At 36.1% G+C, this 27,807-nt stretch overlaps 1 protein-coding gene and 1 pseudogene across 1 annotated transcript in view; both read left to right on the top strand.

Moving 5' to 3' along the window:
* Positions 1 to 27,807, top strand: part of LOC131040305 (hypersensitive-induced response protein 4) — a 49,962-nt gene that overhangs the window by 3,172 nt on the left and 18,983 nt on the right. The gene's annotated exons all lie outside the window — the stretch shown is intronic.
* On the top strand, positions 10,413 to 14,673 carry LOC131040303 (photosystem I P700 chlorophyll a apoprotein A2-like; annotated as a pseudogene).

The raw sequence follows: 27,807 nt of genomic DNA, 5'->3' as shown, positions 1-27,807 counted from the left end.
AGGTATGGCGGGGTCTGTTAGCTGTACGGCCACTCCATAGAATTGCAGAAATGTTGTTTGCCAATGGTATGAGACTGGAGTTCAATTTTTGACTTTTCCCTGAATATTTCTTGCCAAGCCACAGATCCAAATGGTTCTGATCATACAGCCACCCAGCTAGGTGTAAGATCTGTAGATGAATTAGAGCAGCGCTGGAGGTCTGACAATGTTGTCAATATGTTAAATTTCTACCTTCAGATGTGGCACTGATTCTTGGATGTGATTTGCTGTCATTCAGTTGTTGTTTCTGCCCATTGGATAAACCTTAGGTGCCAATACCTCAGATTCGAAACCATGCAGTCAATGATGGTGGCTAGCTACCAATTTGAGTGCAACCTTAGGATCTGCCTATTATTGCTTTGGAATGACCTCCTATGGTGATTGGATTTATGTTGATATGATCAGCTCCAAACATCTATTTGCTTGACCTTAAAATGATGACAAATTCTCCAATTTAGTCCATCATGCAATCCTTGAAATGGAATTTCTAATGCAAGAGGCAAGGGTTTTTATCCTAATTTCTCAAAGTAGTGGAGCCAAGAGGGGTTTATTTCTCCTGATTGTAAAGTTGCGGCCAAGGATTTTATCCTTGAACGCAAGATTGAATTTCAAGCTTCAAATGCATAATGCCAAAGATGAAATGTGATAATCAAATGTTTGTATGCACCTCCTTGATATGCCTTTTCAAATTGGGCCCTTGGATCTAAGTTTCCTTCCAAATATTCAAACATACTTGTGTTATAATTGGAGGTGGCAGGGTCGGGTCTGGGCTATGGTAATGCCGAGAGAAGAACCAAAGGCACTCAACCTACTCTATTATTATGTAAGATTTGGCTATGGAGGTAGCCCCCAAGATTATGAGGCCTAATGGAAAGCAAAATGAAATGAGAAGATCGATATGGAAAGAATAAATTGTATTCCTATCAAAGAATGCAAATAGGATAATAATGTACAATGCATGAGAGGCCCTTGGTTATATAGATCAAGTTGCAATATGGGATAGCATAAGGTTTTGACAATTGTCTTAATCTTATGATATGGGACATAAAGTGATAAATATCCTATGTGTGCCCCAAGTAAATTTAACTAGACAAGTGTGAATAAGACCTACAAAGTAAAGTAGTTAGGTAACATCCTTGTTCACAACAACACCTATGATGACAAGATTTGTGTAGAGAATCTTGATCAATGGGTTTCACCAATTTTATTCAAGCCTTCACAAAATGCTTCTAAATCAGCAATTTTTTTTGCAAGGTTGAAATTTTTGGGACATGCTCTTACATGTACGAGAATTATGCACACTCTTTGGAAATTAGGAAAGTTTCATCAAACTCCAATTGGGAGGATTTTAAAGGGTTGCTTCGTAAGCAAGTCTACTGTATTTGTTACAAATGAGGGTGATGTAATGGCATTACTTGAAGCAATAGGCAAGTTCAAAATATCCAAGTTTCTACAAGTGAATTTGGGAAGATATTCATTTTTTTGAATATGGAGATTACATCCAGGTATTGAACATAAACATTTACTTGAGAGAAGAAATTATGGCAAAAATACTTTGGAGAATGAGGAAGTGGCTAGTTTAGCATGCCACTTTTGGTTGCACTAGCTCCTTGCCATTTGTGTGCTTTCTCATTAAAGAAAAGACCCAAGTAATGGTTGTAGATAAATTTGGTAATTTGTTTAGTATCTTCAACTACACTTTTGATCCATCTAATCTTCCTAGTGCTCTCTAGCATCAAATCCATACAATGGTTGGCCAAGGAGTCTGTCATGTTCCCGCCATAACACCAGCAGATTGTTACAAATCACACTTATTGATTAGATCCTTGAATATAACAATTAGCAAACATGGATACTGGTTGACCATTTTTACCCTAGATACTAGTCGGTTACACTTATACTAAACCCAAGCAACAAGCAAAAATGAGATTAGAGCCAACTCAAGAATGTATTCCCTAGAAGCCGAATCAGAAATCATTCCTCCTGAACGTATCATGATTAGTGTTAGATGGCCAATGGAGTATTTACCTAAGAGCCGACTGAGTTAGTGTATTTTGCTAGGGCCGACCTTCATTTTGGAGCACCCAAAGTGCAAGGGTTTGGAAATAATAAATTATATAATCAAACCTGATTCATAGCCGACATGTCTAGAAAGGTTGTAACCTTTGATGAAGAGGTGTTAGTTGAAAGGTATAAATAGGAGGTGTTTTTGGATCATTCTGGGATTCATTCAAGGCATATTATTCTTATTCCAATAGCAGATCTACATCAGGAAGAGAATCAATAATCAAATTAATTGATCTGAAAAAGACAAAATAAATATTTAAATCATCCTATTAATTATTAGTTAAAAGCAAAAGAAATTATAATCCTAAACAAATCATTAATAAACCAGCCATGTCTTGAAGGGACAGCGATCGGCAAGGAAGAGACATGTATTTGGGAAGCAAGGGGTCTCTTTCAAAAGAGATGACTCTATGCCTCCACTTAGAGGCTATATCAGATCAATTTGCAAAGGAGAAGGAAGGAACAACAGACCAGAAAGGTATTCAACCGATCCTAACTGACTATCTGGTTTGAGTGTCTTAACTGACTGATTTCATAATGACTAGGGAAGAGTCAGCAGACTATGATTAGTGCTTGGTACGAGGCATAATGCCAAGAATTTTTATTGGGCTGGTTTGTTATCTTGTCTCCACCTGATAAGTGGTAGGAATGATAATTAGTTAACATATTGTGGTTGATATATATATTTATATGTTGCTGTCATTGCCACTATGATATTTAGGCATAATAGGTTATATATATAAGACTCTTCAATACTTTAACCAATGAACCATTCCATTATGGAGATGAGAAGGGACATATGAGGGATGCAAGTAGCTAGGATCCATTCAGGTAGAGGCACACCAAGTGGGGCTTAGAGGTCGAATGGCGAGTCTCATTCCGTGCTCTTGGGCTTGATGGAATGGCTTGAGGTGCCTTGTATGATCTCCCAAGGGGCTCCATAATGAGGATAGGGTGTTAGGAAAAGTATTATTGGAATACAAAATAAGGGATGCAAGTATCACCTAAGTTCCATTCAAGTAGAGCCACCTTGAGTGGGGCCAAGAGGCTGATTGGCTGGTGTCATTCCGTGATCTTAGGCTTGATGGAAAGGAATAAGCTTGAGGCACCGTCCATGATTTTCCAATGAACTCCATTAATGAAATTAGTTAATGTTCCTAACCCTAGTAGGAAATATCTATGCTTTTGAGAGACAATGTTTCTAGTGGGAAAGATTTATTTTATGGATTATGCTTCAATGATGACCTAACATAATTGCAGGATCTCAACCAGGATCTATCTTGTTCCACAATTGGTAAATGATATTGTTAACTCTATTCTATTTCTTGTTTTACTTTTACCGCTTATTTGTGTTGAACTTGACATTGCTGATTTTAAAATAGAAAAAAAATATAGCAGTAAGGTTCTGAAAAAGAAATCAGTAGGGTTCAAAAAAAAAATTAGTAAGGTTTTGAAAAAAAATGAGTAGACAAAGTGACAAACATTTGTAAGATAAAATAGAATGCAAATACAATAGAAAAATGTTAGGAAATGATGGGGTGTGGAAAAATGGACAGCATTACCCCTAGGGTTTCAACTTTTTTAATTTTCAAATAAAAAAAATAAAAAAATATATAGATATGTACTGGTTTGAATCTTTGAAGGTGCCTTAAAATTTCCTTGAAATCCCTTTTGTTAATGTGTTTTTGTCACGTGGATGCTGAGGACGTCTTTTGCTAGGTAAAATCAGACCAAAAAGTCAAGAACATGAATTAAAATGTTGAGATCATGTGGATTTTGTCATAACCTGCTGCCAAGTGAGTCTGAACAGAAAACTCACGTGTTTGTGTGTGAAACTCGACTGGATATAAGCAAAAACTTGTCAAGTACTCAGGCTGATTTTGAGTTGACTTGATGTAGTGAGCTCAAAAACTTATGAGTGGTGGCAAGTTAGCTGAATAGTGTAAGAATTTTCAATCTATTCTATATACATTGTATGGGCATTGTATCATTTGTAAAAGATTGAGAGATAGTGGCATTATGAGCTTTGTTCACTCTTATTGGAGTTTTCTCTCCTATTTAAGGTTAGTGTAGCAATAATCCACATGTTTCAGTTGTGTTACGTCTCATTGCATCTTTCTTTGCTCTATCATGCCCTTTTATGGATGCTAAATCTGATTGAACTAGAGATGTTGTAGGATTAACTATATATAGTGATGAAGAGTGAAGACTATTATTTAAGGTTGTTATGAAGTTTGCTCAAGTGATATGTGTTTTTGAAGAATACATGAGAGGACTATCTTTCCCATTTATGGATCAATGGTGTTTGTTAGAGACATTCAAACCTCTACAATTCCAAATTAGAACCCTCATGGCAATTTGGTTGAATGGTTGACTGACCCCCTATAGAAGGCCTCCAAGGAATGTTGTTCACCAACTCAATAGCTGCTTGTTTGGTTTTTCTGCCATATTGACCTACCAAATTTGTGTTTGGAAGGGTATGCATAACTTGGGAATTAAGAATATTGGTACTACTTCTTTTTCTTTGTGTTTTGCAGTACACCTGTCATCTTTCCCATAATTCCACTCCGGAGAGGAAGATTAATTCCGTTGTAGCTCCTCTCTTTCTTCTCCCATTTGCAGATCTTCTGAAGCTTTGTCAATAGAAAAGTCTTGTTGCGTAGGAATATTCTTAAGGGCTTCCCTTCCAACAGCACTGTCTTGTCTCAATAAACTTTCCCTTTGGGAGTTTGTTGATGTGTTTTCTACGCACATGCGAACACAGAATAAAATACCTAAAGGTACCTTATCCTCTCTTGAGTAAAGTTTTCGAATGCTGAAGATATCGCGAAAAGGATCAATCGGAGAAACTTCAAGGTTCTTGTATGTAGGGTCTCTACGTGTGGATAAGCTCTGTGTGGTATGATGCGATTTTGCTGGAATCACAAGGGGACTTACACTTGATGACTGAACGTCTGATTTGCTTTGAATATTGCTGGAACACAGGTTTTTACTAGCTTTGATTTGAAAAAAGGAAAAAAAGATGAGGGTGAGGAAAGGATCTAATTCTTGATACTAAGAATGTAGGAGCAATGAATGATCTTTGATGAAATTCTAACTAAGTCTTGTTTTGACATCACAGGACCATCTCCACAAGGTTAGTGCAATCTTCGAAGGAAAGCTTTATGATGTTCAAATCATCACTGCAGGCATAGACACCATCAGGCTGATGCATATCAATGAAGAAGCGACAATTGAAGTTAAGCTTAAGCTGAATGATTCCAGTTGACTACACAAGGCAAGTTTGCAATCAACAAACTGCTAGTAGTATGTATATACGAATTTCACCATCAATCAAGCACATTTCTTCCACTCATCTAATAACATGAAATCAAATATGAGAAGTATAGAGACCATGCAAATTGTTGAATCGACCCATGAATTTCACCATTTCTTCAATGAAGTTTTACAAGTCTTTTACAACAACACCTTGGCAACAATCTTTGCCTTCTCTCTCTACTCTACTCTAATTGCTATTCTATCAACTGACTAATTCACTATTCTAACTATTCTCTATTCACTAACTCCTCTCTAATTGCTTCCAACTGCCTTTACAAAATGAAGAGCCGGGCTTGTATAGTGCCCACAATACAATTCGATGGCTAAGATCAATTTGAGATCAATGGCCAAGATTCAATAATGAAAACCCTAATTAGGGTTTGTTACAACCATTACATAGCATTTAATGCTTGACCAATGATAAAATTACATCTTGAGGACATATGTCTTCTTTGGAAAATTTGACCAATGGATAGCTGGGGTAGGTACATTGAAGTTTGTGCCACCTCCCATGAGTTAGGTACATTGAATCTGGACACGCTGAGGTGGACCTATCCGACTGGAGGAGTGATGACTGGGATGCCACCTCGTCTGACACTTGGTTGATGCCAATTTGATGTTGCTGAGAAGCTAGCTTTAATTAACTCTTCTGAAACTATCTGCTTCTTCAACGAACCCTTGCTCTAACTTCTTTTGTCTTTGATGTGCAGGATGATTGATGTACCTCGCCTTGAAATGCTGGATCGGAAGAAGTTATTCCTGGTGATGCTTGACCGAAGAAGGCCGTCCTTGTCGATGCTAGACTGGAGGAGGTCTCCCTTGTCCTTGCTTGATCTTCTTTGATGATACTGAGCTGGAGGAGATCATCTTTGTCCTGGACTGGATCTTCTTTGATGAGAGCTTGCCGACTTGTAGATATTCCAGCCTTAGGAGTCGCCATCTTGATACCTACACAACATTTCAAAATTAGTTCTCAAGCATTATATCTTGAAGTGTAGAAATCTAGACTTAAAAGGAAGATTTAAGATTTTAATTAGGAAACTTCAAGATAAATCTAGAGTTATCATTTCCTAATTAACCATGCAATACTTAGATTTTTCCAAAACAAATGTCCAAAAATCAAACCTTGAACAATGATGTTAAGATGATTTCGCCATACCTCCTCTTGAGTATTAAACTCTAAGGAATGATGTAAAAAAAATGGATTTTGCTAGGCAAAATGTAGATCAAAGTTCTCCCTTGGATAAATCCACCTCCTTTAGCCTTCACAAGAATCAACTCCACTTCCTTCTAGTCTCCAACACTTGAAATAAATTCGCTCCAAGCAAACCAGATTTCGCACCTCCAATTAGCTCTTCAAATTCGCTCTTAAGGCAATGATTGAATGATTTCAATTGTGAAAAAACACCTCCAATATATAGAGCGCTCACCCCTTTGCTCCCTCTAGGCCGACTTGGCAAAAAGAGGTTAAAAAATAAATAAAATTCCAAAAAAGGGGGGCCGACTTGGCAAAATAAATGAAAATAAGGCCTTAAGTGCTTTATATTTAATTTTAATTTAATAAAAATTAATTTTAAATGCCTCCAAGATAGAAGTTCAATTTTTAAGGCTTAAAATTAATTTAATAAATGCCAAAATGTCTTTTATTTATTGCCAATTTAATTTTAATTTTTTCAAATGCCTCAAAATTAGCAATTTTGGCGATCTAATGCAATTTGGAGAGTATTAATTTTTAAAACAAGGCTTAATGAAACTTCCTGAGGATTTCGCCCTGGACCCTCTCTGAGGGTCAGGAGCGATTTTTCATTTCTTGCTCAAATTTAGCACTTTTCTACCTCCAAAATTTCTTCAAGACATTTCAACTAGGTCCTTTCACTGAATTGCAAACTTAGCTCAATCCAATTTTGGAGAAAAGTCGTGATTTTGAAGTTTCTCGCTGTGGGCCCTCTCTGAGGGTCCGTAGCGATTTTTGCAATTTAGGCTTGATTCTTCATCATTTTTCATTAAAACTTCATTCATCATTTGGCAATGCCTTCCCTTAATCCACTCCAACCAAATTCGCTTTGTTGTTGCAAGGTAAAACGAGGATTTTCAACAATATCGCTATGGGCCCTCTCTGAGGGTCCGGAGCGATTTTTCGCTGTGGGCCTTCACTGAGGGTCAGGAGCGATTTTTCATTTTCTGACCAAAATCATCAAGTTTTAAATGCAAAATAATATTCATCCTGCTCTTGGAGGTCTTTTCTCCTTGTCCAAACCTTGCCTTAGCACCATTTTGAAGAAAACATACATTTTCTGAAAATCTCGCTGTGGGCCCTCTCTGAGGGTCCGGAGCGATTTTTTGGTTCTAGGCAAATTCCTTCATCTTTTAATCTTCAAATCACCTCCAAGGCATAACACATCACGTTCTCCTCCTGTCCAAGCAAGATTTTATCTCAATTCTTCAAACCAAGGAGAGAAAACTGGAAAATCGCTATGGGCCCTCTCTGAGGGTTCGTAGCGATTTTTGTAATTGCCTTCAAAATATTGATTCTCAACGATTTCTTTTCACTTCAAGGCTTTTCAAACATCGTTTCTAACCCATGCCTAACCTTAGCTTTCCTCAAACTTGGATGAAAACTTCCCATTTTAGGTTTCTCGCTGTGGGCCCTCTCTGAGGGTCCGGAGCGATTTCTCGCTGTGGGCCTTCAGTGAGGGTCAAGAGCTTTTCATTTTGGGTTGATTTCCCCTTGGTTTGGTATTGCTACTGCACATGACTTTGAGAGTCATGATGATATTACCGAAGAGCGTCTTTATCAAAAGTTTTTTGCTTCTCACTTTGGTCAGTTAGCTATAATCTTTCTGTGGACCTCTGGTAATTTGTTCCACGTAGCTTAGCAAGGCAATTTCGAAGCATGGGTCCGCAACTCCTTACATGTAAGACCTATTGCTCATGCAATTTGGGATCCTCATTTTGGTCAACCGGCCGTAGAAGCCTTTACCCGAGGAGGTGCCCCCGGTCCGGTCAATATTGCTTATTCCGGTGTTTATCAGTGGTGGTATACAATTGGCTTACGCACTAATGAAGATCTTTATACTAGAGCTCTTTTCTTGCTATTTCTTTCTGCTCTCTTTTTAACAGCGGGTTGGTTGCATCTACGACCTCAATGGAAACCAAGTGTTTCATGGTTTAAAAATGCCGAATCTCGTCTCAATCATCATTTGTTAGGGCTTTTCGGAGTCAGTTCTTTGGCTTGGACGGGGCATTTAGTTCATGTCGCTATTCCTGAATCAAGAGAACACATAAGATGGGATAATTTTTTAGATGTATTACCGCATCCCGAAGGGTTGGAACCACTTTTTACAGGTCAGTGGAATCTTTATGCTCAAAATCCTGATTCCAGTAGTCATTTATTTGGTACTACTAAAGGGGCGGGAACTGCTATTCTAACTCTTCTCGGGGGATTTCACCCACAAACACAAAGTTTGTGGCTAACTGATATCGCGCATCATCATTTAGCTATTGCATTTGTGTTTTTCATTGCTGGCCATATGTATAGAACCAACTAATCGCGCTTGAACAATGGAAAGAGCTACCGGCTTATCCCTCTATCGAACTAAATTAGCCAAAGGTGTGCGTTCATGAGCCCATGCAAAAGTTTCAATCAGTTCTTGCCAATATCCACGCCAAGAAATAAGAAACATAAATCCAGTAGCCCAAACAAGATGCCTAAATAAGAACATCCACGCCCATACAGATAAACTGTTCATACCAAAAGGATTGTATCCATTAATTAGTTGTGAAGAATTTAACCAAAGATAATCTCTTAACCATCCCATTAAATAAGTGGAAGACTCATTAAATTGAGCTACATTTCCCTGCCATAAGGTAATATGCTTCCAATGCCAATAGAAAGTAACCCATCCAATGGTATTCAACATCCAGAAAACTGCTAAATAAAAAGCATCCCAGGCCGAAATATCGCAAGTACCGCCCCCGTCCCGGACCATCGCAAGGAAAACTATAACCAAAATCTTTCTTATCAGGCATTAGCTTAGAACCGCGCGCATCTAAAGCACCTTTTACTAAAATCAATGTAGTTGTATGCAAACCTAGAGCAATAGCATGATGAAACAAAAAGTCTCCGAGACCAATTGTTAAGAACAGTGAATTTTTATTATCGTTAATAGCACTCAACCAACCGGGTAACCATAAGCTTTTGCCAGCATTGAATGCTGGATCATTTGCTGAAGATAAGAGTACATCAAAACCATATAAGGTCTTACCATGAGCAGATTGTATCCATTGAGCAAATATGGGTTCAATCAAGATTTGCTTTTCTGGAGTACCAAAAGCGAGCATAACATCGTTATGAACATAAAGTCCCAAGGTATGAAAACCTAGGAATAAACTAACCCAACTCAAATGAGAGATTATGGCTTCCTTATTCTCCAACATTCTCGCCAATACATTATCCTTATTCTGTTCTGGATTATAATCTCTAATGAGAAATATAGCTCCATGAGCAAATGCCCCTGTCATAATGAATCCGGCAATGTATTGATGATGAGTATACAATGCAGCTTGGGTAGTAAAATCTTGTGCTATGAATGCATAGGCAGGTAAAGAATACATGTGTTGAGCTACCAAGGAAGTAACAACTTCCAAAGAAGCTAGAGCAAGACCTAATTGAAAGTGAAGAGAATTATTGATTGTGTTGTAAAGACCCTTATGCCCGCATCCTAATAAGCCTTTCGGAGGAACATGTGCTTCTAAAATATCTTTTATACTGTGTCCAATCCCAAAGTTGGTACTATACATATGGCCAGCAATGAAAAACACAAATGCAATAGCTAAATGATGTTTGGGGTAGTATAAGTGATCAGGGAGTGGTAACTCATATTACAGGAGGAAACTTTGCACAAAGTTCCATTACAATTAATGGGTGGCTTCATGACTTTCTATGAGCACAAGCTTCTCAAGTAATCCAATCTTACGGTTCTTCATTATCTGCCTATGGCCTTTTATTCTTAGGTGCTCATTTCGTTTGGGCCTTTAGTTTAATGTTCCTATTTAGTGGCCGTGGATATTGGCAAGAACTTATTGAATCTATTGTTTGGGCTCATAATAAATTAAAAGTTGCTCCTGCTATCCAGCCAAGAGCCTTGAGTATTGTCCAAGGACGTGCTGTAGGAGTAGCTCATTACCTTTTGGGTGGAATCGTCACAACATGGGCGTTCTTCCTAGCAAGAATTATTGCAGTAGGATAATGACTAGGAGGATTTGAAAAGCATTATGGCATCAAGATTTCCAAAGTTCAGCCAAGGCTTGGCCTAGGACCCAACTACTCGTCGTATTTGGTTTGGTATTGCTACTGCACATGACTTTGAGAGTCATGATGATATTACCGAAGAGTGTCTTTATCAAAAGATTTTTGCTTCTCACTTTGGTCAGTTAGCTATAATCTTTCTGTGGACCTCTGGTAATTTGTTCCACGTAGCTTGGCAAGGCAATTTCGAAGCATGGGTCCGCGACCCCTTACATGTAAGACCAATTGCTCATGCAATTTGGGATCCTCATTTTGGTCAACCGGTCGTAGAAGCCTTTACCCGAGGAGGTGACCCCGGTCCGGTCAATATTGCTTATTCCGGTGTTTATCAGTGGTGGTATACAATTGGCTTACGCACTAATGAAGATCTTTATACTGGAGCTCTTTTCTTGCTATTTCTTTCTGCTCTCTTTTTAACAGCGGGTTGGTTGCATCTACAACCTCAATGGAAACCAAGTGTTTCATGGTTTAAAAATGCCGAATCTCGTCTCAATCATCATTTGTCAGGGCTTTTCGGAGTCAGTTCTTTGGCTTGGACGGGGCATTTAGTTCCATGTCGCTATTCCTGAATCAAGAGGAGAACACATAAGATGGGATAATTTTTTAGATGTATTACCGCATCCCGAAGGGTTGGAACCACTTTTTACAGGTCAGTGGAATCTTTATGCTCAAAATCCTAATTCCAGTAGTCATTTATTTGGTACTACTAAAGGGGCGGGAACTGCTATTCTAACTCTTCTCGGGGGATTTCACCCACAAACACAAAGTTTGTGGCTAACTGATATCGCGCATCATCATTTAGCTATTGCATTTGTGTTTTTCATTGCTGGCCATATGTATAGAACCAACTTTGGGATTGGACACAGTATAAAAGATATTTTAGAAGCACATGTTCCTCCGAAAGGCTTATTAGGATGCGGGCATAAGGGTCTTTACAACACAATCAATAATTCTCTTCACTTTCAATTAGGTCTTGCTCTAGCTTCTTTGGGAGTTGTTACTTCCTTGGTAGCTCAACACATGTATTCTTTACCTGCCTATGCATTCATAGCACAAGATTTTACTACCCAAGCTGCATTGTATACTCATCATCAATACATTGTCGGATTCATTATGACAGGGGCATTTGCTCATGGAGCTATATTTCTCATTAGAGATTATAATCCAGAACAGAATAAGGATAATGTATTGGCGAGAATGTTGGAGAATAAGGAAGCCATAATCTCTCATTTGAGTTGGGTTAGTTTATTCCTAGGTTTTCATACCTTGGGACTTTATGTTCATAACGATGTTATGCTCGCTTTTGGTACTCCAGAAAAGCAAATCTTGATTGAACCCATATTTGCTCAATGGATACAATCTGCTCATGGTAAGACCTTATATGGTTTTGATGTACTCTTATCTTCAGCAAATGATCTAGCATTCAATGCTGGCAAAAGCTTATGGTTACTCGGTTGGTTGAGTGCTATTAACGATAATAAAAATTCACTGTTCTTAACAATTGGTCTCGGAGACTTTTTGGTTCATCATGCTATTGCTCTAGGTTTGCATACAACTACATTGATTTTAGTAAAAGGTGCTTTAGATGCGCGCGGTTCTAAGCTAATGCCTGATAAGAAAGATTTTGGTTATAGTTTTCCTTGCTATGGTCCAGGACAGGGCGGTACTTGCGATATTTTGGCCTGGGATGCTTTTTATTTAGCAGTTTTCTGGATGTTGAATACCATTGGATGGGTTACTTTCTATTGGCATTGGAAGCATATTACCTTATGGCAGGGAAATGTAGCTCAATTTAATGAGTCTTCCACTTATTTAATGGGATGGTTAAGAGATTATCTTTGGTTAAATTCTTCACAACTAATTAATGGATACAATCCTTTTGGTATGAACAGTTTATCTGTATGGGCGTGGATGTTCTTATTTGGGCATCTTGTTTGGTTATGAAGCACCTTATTAGAAGATTCATAAATCAATTTGGAATGACATATACATCACATATATTAGATCAAATGAAGATTTGAGGTTTCCAGCAAGCTACTGACGCAGCTATTTCATTAGGAATTGATGATCTTTTAACAACACCATCTAAAGCATGGCTTATCCAAGATGCGCAACAATGAGGGTTTGCTTCAGAAAGACATCATGATTATGGGAATGTACATGCAGTAGAAAAATTACGTCAATTGATTGAGGTATGGCATGCTACCAGTGAATATTTGAGACGAGAAATGAATCCGAATTTTAGGATGACTGATCCTCTTAATCCAGTACATATGATGTCCTTTTCAGGAGCTAGAGGAAGTACATCCCAGGTTCACCAATTAGTAGGTATAAGAGGATTAATGTCAGATCCTCGAGGAAAAATTGTTGATCTACCCATTCAAGGGAATTTCCGCGAAGGACTTTCTTTAACGGAATATATTATTTCATGTTACAATGCTCGTAAAGGAGTTGTGGATACTTCTATACGAACAGCAGATGTTGGATACCTCACACGTAGACTTGTTGAAGTAGTACAACACCTCGTTGTACGTAAAGTAGATTGTGGTACTATCCAAGGTCTTTTTGTAAATCTCATTCAAGATCGAGAAACAATCAAAAATAAATTTGTTCTACAAACACTAATTGGTCGTGTATTAGCAGACGATGTATATATACACGGGAGATGTATTGCCACGTGCAATGAAGATATTGGAATTAAACTTGCCAATCAATTATATTATTTCCAAGTACAACCAATATATATACAAACCCCTTTTACTTGCAAAAGTATATATTGGATTTGTCAATTATGTTATGGTCGGAATACTACTCATAGCAACTTAATCGAATTAGGAGAAGCAGTCGACATTATTGTAGGCCAATCAATTGGAGAACCGGGAACTCAACTAACACTAAGGACTTTTCATACTGGTGGAGTATTCACGGGTGATATTGCAGAACATGTACGAGCCCCGTTCATCGGAAAAATTGAATTCAATGAAAATTTGGTTTATCCTACCCGTACCCGTCATGGGCATCCTGCTTATATATGTCATAATAGTTTAGACGTGACTATCGATAATCAATATGAAGTACAATACTTAACGATTCCGCCAGAAAGTTTGCTATTCATTCAGAATAATCAACTCGTCGAATCGGAACAAGTAATTGCCGAGGTTCGTGCTAAAAGATCCCCCTTTAAAGAAAAAGTAAAGAAACATATATATTCTGACTTGACAGGAGAAATGCACCGTAGTATCCCTATGTCTAATTTTATATTAGAGACAACTCATTTATGGGTATTATCGGGAAGTATATATGAATCCGTTGTAGTACCTTTTTCTTCAGATCAAGATCAAGTGGATATTCCAAAACTTCTTCTTGACAAACATAAATCACTTTCAAATTATTCGGTGGATCAAGTGAAACACGAATTAGTTGACTCAAACTGTTTTGAAAAAGGAAAAAAAATCTTGAATTATTTCGAAACTGATCGAACCATACCTAACGAACATAAAGACTCTATCTATTCCGCCATTCTTTTTGAAAATACCCATATGAGTGTAAAAAAGGAAAAAAATAAACTCATCGTACCATTATGGTGTGATAAACAATGGGGAAAGCGAAGAATTCCTTGTAAACAATGGGGAAAGCGAAGAATTCCTTGTCCTGATTTCATTTTTAGAATACCCAGAGGACAAGGTATTTTACTAAATAAAAAGCACATTTTTGCTTTTTTGAATGACCCCCGTTCAAAAATGATAAAATATGGGAATATTCTCGGAGGTTATTCAATTGAAAAAAAAAGGAATTCTCTTGAAAATCAATTAGATGGAGGGCCCAGATTAAAAATAAAAAAGACTTATGCTTCTCTTATTTCAGTAGGAACAAATGAGATCATTATCAATATGATTCAAATTAGCTTGCTGAAATACCCTTTTTTCAATATCGCAAAAAGGGAAAATATAGCAAGTTCTCCATTTTTGTTTCATAACAAATTAGGTCACACTAATTTGAATGATCAAAGTAAATTACTGAGCAAGGGAACTATTCGTTCATTACCTAATGAGAATAAAAAAGATGAATCTTTTACTATTCTTTCTCCTTCTGATTTTTTGCAAATCGTTTTGTTTCATGATTTAATAAAGCGTTGAGAATATTAGTAGCATACAACAATACTCTTGTTAATATCCTTAAGGTTGCACTAGGATCGAAATTCATAAAATATTTTAATTTAGATTCAAAAGAAACTATTAAGATACTACAAGATATTATTGATACAGGGTTGAAAACAGCTCAATTTGCACTATTTGAAATACGTCAAAAAATAAAAAATGAATTCTATAGGTTTGCGCTTTTAAATAAAGCATTTGAAAATAAGCAAATTTCTAGCTTGCTTGCTCAAAATTTGGAAGATAGGAGGGATGACGAGTCTGAAATCATTTCTATAGAATTTGATAGAATGGCGTTTAGACTTCAAAAATTCCTCATTTTAGAATCACTATTGAAATTAAATACACAATTAGCCGATGTAAAAGTGTTGATCCTCCAAATTATATTCAACGGATAGACCATGCCTTCCTCCATCCCCTCCAATCATGAAATCACTTTGATCCTGCAAGAATAATGCATATTTGAAAATCTCGCTGTGGAACCTCACTGAGGGTCCGTAGCGATTTTTGCTACCTGGACCAAAATGCTTCACTTTTCCTCTAAAAATCACTTTGCCAAGGAAGATATCATCTTGTTCTTTGTTATGAATAAAAATTCATGCCCAAGAATTGTCCAAAAATGTGCACACAAAGAAAATCGTTGTGGGCCCTCTGTGAGGGTCCGTAGCGATTTTTCCTTTCTTGGGCAAAACTCCTTCAATTCATCATTTTTGATCAAGTCCGGATACTTCATTATGTTCATTCTATCCTTCATCATGCTCTTGACCTCTCAAATCGACCAAATAAAGCTTGCAATGACCCTTATAAGATTTCTCGTTGTGGGCCCTCTCTGAGGGTCCGTAGCGATTTTTCTGTTTTCAACAAGGTCCTTCATCATTTCTAGCCAAAACTTCTTTAGGTGGGTGGAGAAAGTCATTCATTTCCCTTTCATGCTCAAAACTTAGTCCTTTTCCATTGCAAAATGAAGTAAATCAAAATCTCGCTGTGGGCCCTCTCTGAGGGTCAGGAGCGATTTTTCGCTGTGGGCCTTCTCTGAGGATCAGGAGCGAAATTTGACTTTTTGAACTCTCTGTCAGGATAATTTTATGGAATATAACATTTAAGTATACTTTATGTTATATTCCATATATACTTTCAGGATGTTTGAGAGTGGTTTCAGACCTCCAGGAGCCATATTGCAAAATCTAATTTTTGGAGGTTTTTCGGTTTCCAGACTTAGTCAAATTTCAAGATCAGGACATTCCAGACTTAACCAAATTTCAGGACATTCCAGACTTCATCACTCACCAACTTGACCTAACTCAAGCAGAACCTGCTATCCAGGTGATCCCCTTGGCGACACTCAAAATGCAAAGGCTAACAGACAAAACCCTAAAAGACCTAGAAAACAAACCCTAGAAAGCAAAAAGCAGGGGTCCCCATTTGCAATGGGGCGATGTGTGAAAACGTCACAACAGAGTTCACCTCCTTATTTCTAGCCGGTTCATTGTCAACAGGAATTGCATTAGAAAGTGAAGGGAAGTGCTCTAAATATTTGTCTTGACCTCTAAAGTATGTTCCTCCACAAAAGATGCTTATTTTTCTTAACCAACCAAATTTCAATTTCCTTACCCTGAGTTTTAGACACCTTCTTAGGTTGCTAGAACTTAGAAATGTTGACGTGCTTTTCTAAATGATGCAGCCAATCCATCTCTTTGCCATAGTTTCTGGCCAAATGACCAATTCATCGACAATGGAAACATTTAAAGGGCAAGCATTCAAAATCTAACTTACGTTGCTAGAACTTAGAAATGTGAAGTGCTTTTCTAAATGATTGATCTTAAACAGAGGATAGGCTTTCATCAATGAATTTTTTACCTCACATGACTAACTTATTCAGAAAATGATTATGCCAATGGGAGTTACAATTAAAAAATTGATCACACAACTTTATTAAAGTATTAAGTTATTATTATTAACTACAGATTGCAAATTTCAAATTGCAAGGTGCCAATCATTTCCTCCCTACTCAAGGTGAAAGCTCTTTGGGATTTTTGATGTGGGATTAAAGGTGATACAGGAGCTTTATGTAGCTTGTGTAAAGGAAGCTTCATTTTCTGCCAGCCAGGTATGTTGTTGATTTGATTTTGTATGGAGGCCCACTTTTTGGTGTCAAGAAGTGTTTCATTTAGAAGTGGAGATGGGAAAGTTGATCCAGATCTGTGGCATTGTAGTGTTTTTCTATATTACTGGGTACTTCCCTGGAGATCTTTTACTATTATAATAAAAAGTAAAACATAATTAAAAGACAATGCTGGTTTTGGTGCATTCAGCACGATAAAACTAAAGATAAAGAAGATAGAAAGGCACAATTATAAACATAAGATATAAACACACAATTAACTAAAGTGCTTCTAATTCTACTGCATCAGGTTCTTATGAATCATTTGTTGATTTGAATGCCCTTGATGAAGAGAAATGTTTAATAACTTGCTCATTTGGTTGTTGAGTAACAACAAGGATGAAAATATCAGCTAAAAATCGGCCAGATCGCGATTTATCATGAGGCAAATGGCCGGCCAATTTAATCGGCGTTAAAATCGCAAGGTTTTGGCAAAAAAAATTGGGATTGTTTTCGATAAAATCGGGATTAAAAAATTAAAAACCGTGTTATTCTGAAGCATTTAAAATCGCCTTTTTAGGGCTTCGACTTTATCGACGGTTTCAGTTCTGAATCATTTAAAATACGGCAGCAGACGGACATTCCTAACCATTTGAAATAATACTGGAGAGTTTTCTAAGCACTCTGCAATGATTCACGTCAAGAGATTGAATCAAAACATTCACTCAACATAACTTGGAAACTATACATTAAGCAATAGTTTTTTATTATTAATTTATGAGACTTATATTGTTTCGAAATATACATTACTATGCATTACTTTGAAACAATACATTACTTGGAAACTATGCATTACTTTGAAACAATACATAGAGCGATAGTTTATTATTATTATTAATTTATGATTATTAGAATTAAATTTTATTATTTTAATATTTAATACAATTATATTTAAAGTTAAATACTTCTAATTTATTAGTCTAATATTATTTGTCTAAAATATTAATGTAAATTTTAATATTTTTAATCAATAAATATAATATCATATATATTTAAATTTTAATATAATTTAATTTATAAATTATGTACTCAATTTTATTAAATATATGGTATATTTTATGTATGTGGTATAAAATATTTTAATTTTATACTAATTTTATATGTTTTTATTTGAACAAATTTAAATCTATTAAATCAATTTTAAACTATTTTGATTATTTTGTGAATATAATATTAATATTTAAAAAAATTAAATTTAAGAAATTATATATTTTCAAATGTTCGATAATTTTGCCGATTTATTCCCGATTTTTCCCCGATTCCCGATTTTTTTAAAAATTTTGGCCAAAAGATTTATTGCCGATTAAGATATTTACATCTTTGGTTGAGTTGGCTATGACCATTGGCTATTTTGGCAGTTTTCCCATTTTGAACAGATAGAATAAGCCTTTGTGCTTGTATGATTGGTGGCCACATGCAATCAGAGTTCAATGTACTGTTTAATACTAAATTACAGGAGGTGTTGTCTGGTCTTACAATTTCTAATCTTTGTATTGGGCTTCGATGACAACTTTACCATTCAAAGCACTTGCACATTCATAGTGATCAGTCTGCCATTAGAGATGATGATACTGATAATGGACTTAGTCAATAATTGGGTATGATATGAATGTTTGGGTTTTTTATCTTAATTCTGTAAGTGTTATAGTTTGTGATTGGGTTTTATTGTCTATCAAAGAAACAAATTTATATCCTTGGTAATTGCTAGTCTACATTGCAGTCTCTTTGTTGCGTGGTTTTTGAAATTCCGGTATTAACTCAGGTTTTTTGTTTCTACAAAGCTTTGAATTCTAATTTTATGCATTTTGAATTTTGAATTATGGTCAATGGCCCAAGATTCCATTCTAGTGGCTTTGAACAGAGGAATTCCCTATAAAACAATCTCTCATTGTTAACGCAAAGCGTGATTAATTTAAGCCCCTATTGGAAAAAATTGTAAAAGGGTCTTGTTTAAGTCCATTTGCATCTATATATACTATTCAAACATCCAGATGAAGTCCGAAAGTATTTTACAATGCATTTATCTCTAAAACAATCTATTTCCTTTTAGGTTGATCTTATTACTGGACTAAGGGCTCTTAGTGAGTCTTTAAGTACAAAGAGAGATAAATTAGGAATTTTGACCGATATTGAGGAATAAATCATTTGGGGCTTTATCTTTGTGGTTTTATAGATTTCTCTGCACCATCAACAATTAGCTTTATTCTAGTTTCCTTAGATTGTATAAAACCTTTTTATCAGCCCAAATAATTGGTCAACTTTTTATGCTTCAATTTGGGCATGTTTTGAAAGAATGCTACTAAGACTTTTTAGGAGATTCATACATTATCTTGATATTATGGAAGCAATCATTTGTTGTGCATTTCTTAGGATTTCATGAACTTTATCATGAATGATGCTGGAAAGCATGTTCAATTTTTGAAGTTCTCTTGGGTGTTGAATTATTTATGTTTTATTTTTGTTTTGATGATTTAGTCAGTAAAAGAAGAAATTATATGAAAATCTAATTAAAATATATAGGATCATATAGGAAATGTTAAAATAATCTTTTCATTGAAACACAGAGATAAAGCTGTTTCTTTCTCAGTTTCTTAGTGTTGTGATGTTTTCACACATCGTCCCATTGCAAATGGGGACCCCCTACTTTTTAGGTCGTCTTGGTCTTTTGGCTTTGGTTTGTTGGGTCTTTTCATGGCAGTCTCGTCAACTTCATCGGTTTGCAAGTGCTTGGGGGTCAATTTGATCAAGTTTGCAAGTTGTTTGAGTAAATTTGGCCAAGTCTGGAACTTGTTTTGTCCGTTTTAGGGTTTTGCTCTTTAGACTTGGATTTGAGGCCTTTCCTTTAGGGTTTTTGAAAATCCGAGCATTGCATTGGAATCAGAGCTCCCCAAGGAACTCGCCAGTGAAATTTGAGCAAAAGTTTCTATTTTTTAGGGATTTTACTGCCTTCCAGATTGTCTTTATTTTGCCAAAAATCAAACTTACTATTTTTAGCAGTTTTATTTTTAGTAAGTTTCTATTTTTAGTGTCGTCTTGTCATACTTTTGCCCTAATCTCAACATTTTGAAATACTTACTATTTATAGTAAGTCTATTCTTGTTGGCAAGATCATCAACAGGCAGGGGCCTCGGCACTGAAGACTGAGCATTTCTAAATCCGGAAAGTTTGAAAAAGCAGGCTTTAGAGAGAAAAATGGCTAGGTGTGGAAATCGTTCTAAAAGTGGAAAGGTTGGAAATCGTTCTAAAAGTGGAAAGGTTGGAAATCGTTCTAAAAGTGGAAAGGTGTTGAAAATCCTCCGAAGGCAAGAAAAACCACTTCATTCCCAAGATGGCTTCCCGATGTGGAAAGTGCAAAAAATGGCTAAGTCTGGATAAAAAACCAAGCAAGAACCCCTCACCAGAAGAATACATCCAAATGCAAGTGGGTGCCAAAATGAGGCCATGGCGAATTTTCCAGCACAAGGTCAGATTGGTGCTCAAGAGGAGTGATGGGCGCTAGAATGGGGTGGTGGAGGAATTTTCCTCCACCCCCAAAATTCCTTGACCATAGTGTTTTAGCGCCCAAGAGTTAGGTAGAGCGCTCAAGCAAGGGTGTGGAGGAATTTTCCTCCACACTACTTTTTCCTCCATGCCAAAATTCTGCCTAGATAGGAAGCTGGGCGCCAAAACAGGGGTGTCAAGGAAAAGTCAATGAAGTCAACATTCCTTCACTGCATGGAATTTGCACCCAGGCATCATGACAGAGGGGGTGATGGAATTTTCTCTAAGGCATGCAAATCCTCCACAAGGTGTGTTTGGTGCCCAAGTTGGAAGATGAGCGCTAGGTAGGGGGTATGCAGGAAAAGTCAATGATTATCAAAATTCCTCCAAGACATCAAGTTCACGCCCAGGTCAAGGAAAGAAAGTTGAATCCCAAGGCATCATGGAAGGGTCAAACAACTTATCAAAGTTGACTTGGATAACGTTTTGAGAAAGCACCATCTCGATCAACTTTGAGTATGTTGGCAATGAAATTTACATACTTCACTTGCCTTGCAAAGTCAATTGTTTTAAAAAATATTGCCCTTTAGGGCACACTACATGACCTTAATTAAGGGCTCGTTTTTGCAATTTTTCCATATGTCAAAAACAATGGACACTTATTTCAGCCCAGGAATTCTTGATTGGCTGTACTGATGTCTTTTCAAAAAAAATCCTTTACCAATAAGGGTGTGTGCACCTTTTCATATATAAGACCGATATAGTTTGCGAGTGTTGGATTAATTATTGTCACTATTTCTCACCAACATGGTGAACTCGTGAGGTTGAAAGAAAGCCCATTGGCATAAATGCAACACACACTATGCTCAACTACAATATTTCTCACCTTAATATTAAATGCCTGTTCTAATGGATTTACTTTATGAGACATTTTTCCTGGGAAGATGGTGTCGTGATGAAAGGATGTGTGGCACCCACTACTAGAGAAGTGGAAGATGGTCTTGTGGGTGGTTTGTGTGAACCTTTTTTGGCCAAAGGATGGGATCTTGATTAGGATCTCTTAGTTGCATTTTATTCTTCTTGTTGCTCTCTAATACAAGCAAAAACTTGCTCCTTTGGCTATACATTTGTTGGCCCAACACAAACTTTGATTCCTTGGCGAACAATTACATTTAGGTGAGATTTCACTCTATTAAACAAGTTTTTATTCTTGTTATGTCACTAACTATAATGCCATATCCTTGCCTTCAGCAAGCTGCTTAGTCATCATGACATGTAACCAAAGTTGTATGATCATAGATATAGATACAAATACGGATACGATATTAGATACGGATACGGCCATTTTTTAAGACTCCCAATATGGATACAGCTAGATATGACATTCATAAAAAACACACAAATATATTTAACACAAAATTAGAGGAGATCTTTATTACATCAGAAGTAGTATAGACACAATTGCTACATAAATAATTATAAGTTGATTTAACAATTGACAATATGCAAAAATAGTAGATTTGCATTGGAAGATAACTCAAAAAAATGAGTTGCTGAAATAGAAAAATATTTCATTTGTCTTTCTCATTTTGTGTAGGCTTTGTTTATAACATTTTTTTTATTGCACAAATGAAGTTTTTAAAAATTAAATTTAGGAAGATTTACGTCAATTTTGGAAAAAAATCAAATCACATAGTATTTGACGTGTATCTGTGCCATATCAGATACGGGGATACGTGTGTCAAGGGAGGGACAAAGGAGTCTTTGTGTACTTTGTATGTAACCAAATAGGTTATGCTTGGTCAAATTTGGCAGACTTGTTCATCATTTGGTCCATTGGTCCATTGAACTAAACTAACAACCATTATAAATTATACCTACATGTTTTAAAATCAACAAATATCAAGAAAATTGAAAAAATGTATCCTTCGGCAAAAATAAAAAATAACAATGAAGAAAACAATTATGTAAATCAAAGCTATGTTAATAAAATGAATATTAATATAAAAAACAACAATAAAATGTGTTTAGAAAACAAAGGAAGCTTGGAAATCAATTTTCAAAAGTCACATAAATTTAAAAAAAACTTACCATGAATGATGTTTTAGTGTTTTAATTTGCACCTTTTAGTGTAACACAAAACAAAATAAGTGTATAGTAGAACTACTCATTGAATTAGAAGGGAAAATTCTTAGCAAAAAATAGAAACCTAAAATCTTAATTTGAACAATATGTACTTGCTACTTATTATTTGTATAGTGTGTTGTTGATGTGTTTTTTATGACATCTCAAACACAAAATAAAATGCTAAGTATTTTATCCTCTCTTGAACAAGGAAACTTCAAATGCTAAACTTTTTGATCAAAAAAGGTGACCCCAAGGTTTACAATGTGAATGATTGATTTTAGATGGTGGATACACTCAATGGATATGATGTGATATTGCTGGTAACACAAAGGGACTTATGCTTAGCTAGAATGTGGAAACTAATTGATTCAAACTCGAACAAAAGACAAAAGGTAAAGGATTTAGGGAAATCTTATCTAACACCTAACAATGCAAGAAATGATTGCTGACTTGATGAAACCAAACCAAGCTTTGCTTCACCATTAGGAAACAACTACACAAAGATGGTGCAATCTCCTAAGGGTATGCAAATGATTTTCATATGACATTCACATAACACCATGAACAATGAGCATAGAGCAATTGAAGTTAAGCTTTCAATATTAGTTTTAGACTAACCATGCACTACAATTTGCAATCAACAAATTCCAAATGGTATGAACATATAAGTTTCACCATTAATCAACAATAAGATCTTCCATTCAACCAATTAATTACATACAAACAAATCTAAAACTTGAGAAGTAGAAACCTTGCAACATGTTGAAACAACTCACTAAAATCCACCATATCTTCAATGAAAATCATATATTTAATGTATAGTATGAAAATGGAATTTGGGTAGAACACAAGACCAAGATCCATTTTAATACCAACATTGGAATATGAAATCACCTAAAGGAGTGATTGTATTTGACTAACTCTTGTAAAAGAGAGTCGGGTGATATTTCTAGGGTTTCTATTCCTTTGTTGCTATGGAAAGTGAATGAACCATATGGTGATATGTTGAAATGATGCAAAACTATGGCTAAGATATGAATAAAGTAAACACTTAAGTTGCTATAAATGATTGACAAATAATAAAAAATGCTATAATAGACATAAAATTGGGTAGGGAATCTGAATGTGCACTGACTAAAATCTGATGTTGATCTAGTAGGACTTGGGCACCAGAATGCCTTGGTCTTCTGATGCTGAGTTGTCAGAAAATCTGGAACCTGAGATTGTTTGAAATTCACCCCAAAAAATTGGTGCAAAATCTTGCGCTTTGGTCCTTGAAAAGCAAGTCCAAATTCAGGGAACATGCTTGTATTGGGCTCCTGATGTTGCCCAATGTCTTTGAGCTCCGTCAGGTACCTATAGTTTTATAGAAGAAGAAAGAAAGGGGGTTGTGGATAGGGGTTTGGCCTAGGTCAAACCTCGGGTTTGAAATTTACCCTAATTGAAATAGAAATTGAATTGGAAAGCTTGCCTTTTGAGGGCAAGGCTAGATCTAAAATTGAAATGTTTGAATGTAGATGATTATACCTTCAATAGGTATGCAATGTTCTTAGGATAAGTCCTCCATGTGTTGATGCAATAACATGATGAATCACATAAAATCCATCATGAAATCATAGACAAAACATAAATTGAAGATGCCTTGATGTAGTTTGCTGCCCCTTGAATTAGGTCCGCTCTTAAGAAAGAAGAATTGCTCTTGAATTGATGATAATGCTAGCATAAGATGTAATGTTGAAAATGAATTGAGAGGGATGCCTTATATAGGGATTTCATAATTAAAATCATTTTTAGCTAGTCTTAGATTTGATATATTTTTGCATGGAGCGGGTTTTGAATTATATAAGATTGCCAAATTATTTTCTCAAAATTCGGGGAAAAGAGTGCTGGACCATGGTGGTAGGTCGCCCCTGATCCTAGCAATATTTTTCCGGCTTTTGGGGAATGCAAGATAACAGGGTTCTAGTACCGATTCCAGTTCGGTGGCTCAAACCATAATGTATAGATATGTGAAATGTGTCTTGAAAGTTGAAATTGGGGTAGGATAAAGGATAAATCAGGATATAATGATAAAGGGCACACCTAGAATCAAGGGCCCAAATAAGAGTTTGATGATGTAATAAAGTGAAATAAAATCCATAATATTAATTAATTACAATAAAGGTCCTATAATGCATAGAGGAAAGGGAAATACTAAAAGAGGTGCTAGGAGAGTCTGAAATTGGACACACTAATAATAATAAAGGTGTACAACTTATGACGCTACATTTAGCCCCTACTTTAGCGGAGTATGATCTTAAGGTCATACTCTTGGTGAAGTAGAAAAGAAGAGATAGAGCACTTGAGAGCAAGACAAACTAGGGATAGGATAATGTTGAGGGGTGATCAATCCCCCAAGCATAGGATCCGATCAATCCATGCAAGTAACCTTCAAGTATACACAAAAGCAAACAATGTTAGTACTAAAACACAAAGTTCCAAGTCAACTAGTTGAAGAGAACTCGATAATCAAAATGTCTCAACCGTTAATATCATTCTCGACATGTTATTGCAAGAGCACAAGTGGACTTATAGAAAGAACAAGGACATACACCAATTGGAAGTACAATAAATCATGATCCAACACTAGAAAAGTGTGTTATGCTATGAATTCATGGGAGAGAAAGAAGGAACATGGATTCCAAATGTTATGCTATGTGATCCACATAGGAAGCAAGAGTTGAAATAGTCTAGCAAGTTGTGTTATGCTAGTTCCACTCATTTGGCTAAGATTGTTGTCTGGTTTCAAGAAATTAAGCATCTTGTGCAAGACTTTGGTCTGGTTTCAGGCATGCAACAACTTGTATAAGACACAATTAAAAAAAATGATGTGTTTGGTTTTGGAAACATCTCGTCTAAGAGTTAGGTCTGGTTTTGAGCATGTACACTCCATATAAGACATACAAAAGGATTGCGTCTGGTTTTGGGAATGAAGCATCTCGTATAAGAGTTAGGTCTGGTTTCGAGAATGTACACCTCGTATAAGACATGCAATAAGGACAACCAATCAAGGCATTATACAAGGAAATCCACAACTTGAATCGAATATATGGTACAAGGAGGGCTTGATGTATGACCTCCTTAAGATTTTAACAGAATAGTATGTTGATGTCTTAAGGAAGATAGAAACAAGGGTACACACTGTTAAAGAGTAGGAACAATTGTTGGTTTGTGGACTTTGTATTTATTAGGATTATTAGAAGGAGATAATAACTTGAAGACTTTGAGCTTCATATTGCTATTCCAAGAAAAGATTATGAAAACTTGTAACAGGTTATCAAGGTAGATTTGTGCTTTACTTTGTTATTTTGGTACATACCTTGGGTTACATAAGTTATTTGTAAAAGGTTGATAGGATTATAGTGACTACTTGAGCTTGTTTTCCTGTCTTGGAGAAGCAACGGGGGACTTTGTGCCTTCATGGAAACTTTGCTTCTTTACTTATTTGTATTTGATCATTCCTACATTTTGGGTTAATTTGAAACATTGGAAGTGTAAGAATTATTGCTGCTCTATTTTGAAAAAGAGAGAATAACATCTATTTTGAAAAAGAGAATAGGATGATGTACCACCCAAGTTTAGATTAGAAGTTAGAAGTTGTATTTTAAATAGAGTAGTAAGTGAAAGGGGGAGCCTTCCCTAAGAAAGTAGGAGAGATTTAATCTCACACATTGTGCTTGAAGCAACAATTTTGTAGACTTCTTTCCTGAAGAAAGAGGAGAGAATAACATCTATTTTGAAAAAGAGAATAGGATGATGTACCACCCAAGTTTAGATTAGAAGTTAGAAGTTGTATTTTAAATAGAGTAGTAAGTGAAAGGGGGAGCTTCCCTAAGAAAGTAGGAGAGATTTAATCTCACACATTGTGCTTGAAGCTACAATTTTGTAAACTTCTTGTGTTTGCAAAATTTTCAACCAACACACACCTTCATCACCAACGAGATATCTTTTAGGCAACAATGTACATAACTCCAAGCTAAAGAGACATGACTCTTATAAGCAAGGAAAAGATAGTTATAAAAGAGATAGCTTGCAACAAGTGTAAAGGGATCCTTTTGACGGATATATGGAGGAAGAGATCATTATCCAAAGATATCCACCTTCGAAAAATAGAGGGGGTCTTTGATAAAGATAACGTCTTTGAAAAGGAGAAGGAAAATAAGAATACACACCTCCAATGTTTAGGAAAAAGTGGATTCTTAGTGAAGGATTGCACACTTTCACTAAGGAGAGATTGTTCATGAAAGATGTATCATTTCAGACAAAGAATAGGTTCTAACCAAGGAACACACATGTACTCACATGGAGGATAATTCTATGCAAGAAATGACATCAAATTATGAAAGATGCTTTGGAAAAAAAGAGAGAATGAAATATTATTCTTGCCCCCCAAGCATGGAGATAAGGACACCAAAGAGAGATCATTTCTAAAAGACGCACTCTTCTAAAATAAGGAAAAGATCCTCTCTAGAGATTCATTTTCCTACAAGATGGATGAGATCCTCAATAGAGAATGTCCACAATATAGAAGGGTTCATTATAAAAGATTCAACTCAATAATTGAAAAGGATTTGATGAATGATTATAGACTTCCAACATTGAGGAAGAGGTCCCAATTAAGGATATGTACTTATAAGGCAAGGATAAGATCCTCATCAGGGATGCTTGTTCCAATAAGAGGGAGAAATCCTCAGTAGGGATATACGTCTCCACAATCAATAAGAGATCCTTATAGAAGACACTAATTCACAAAGGGAATGTTTAATCTTAAGGAGAGATGCTTGGAAATCGTTCTTGGCCCCCAACATAGAGACAAGAAAAGATACAAAATAGGCTATTATGTTGCTACCAAAGTATTGGTTATTATGCACATGAAATTGTACCACCATGAATGACAATGAGATCCCAATAGGTAAGCTAACAATGTCACATAGTGAGGAGCAACATAATAGCCACTAATGTTATTTAATTATGTGATAGATTGGACAAAGAAGTTGAATACGACATGTTAAATGCTCTACAATTAATGAAAGTAAAAACATACATAAGATGATAAGCATTGAAATCTCTTGATGAACAAAATAGTCTCTAGGAGAAGAATAGGCATCTAAGTC

This window comes from Cryptomeria japonica, chromosome 4 (assembly GCF_030272615.1).
Source record: "Cryptomeria japonica chromosome 4, Sugi_1.0, whole genome shotgun sequence".
Classification (NCBI taxonomy): domain Eukaryota; kingdom Viridiplantae; phylum Streptophyta; class Pinopsida; order Cupressales; family Cupressaceae; genus Cryptomeria; species Cryptomeria japonica.
This window is presented reverse-complemented; position numbering and strand designations above follow the sequence as displayed.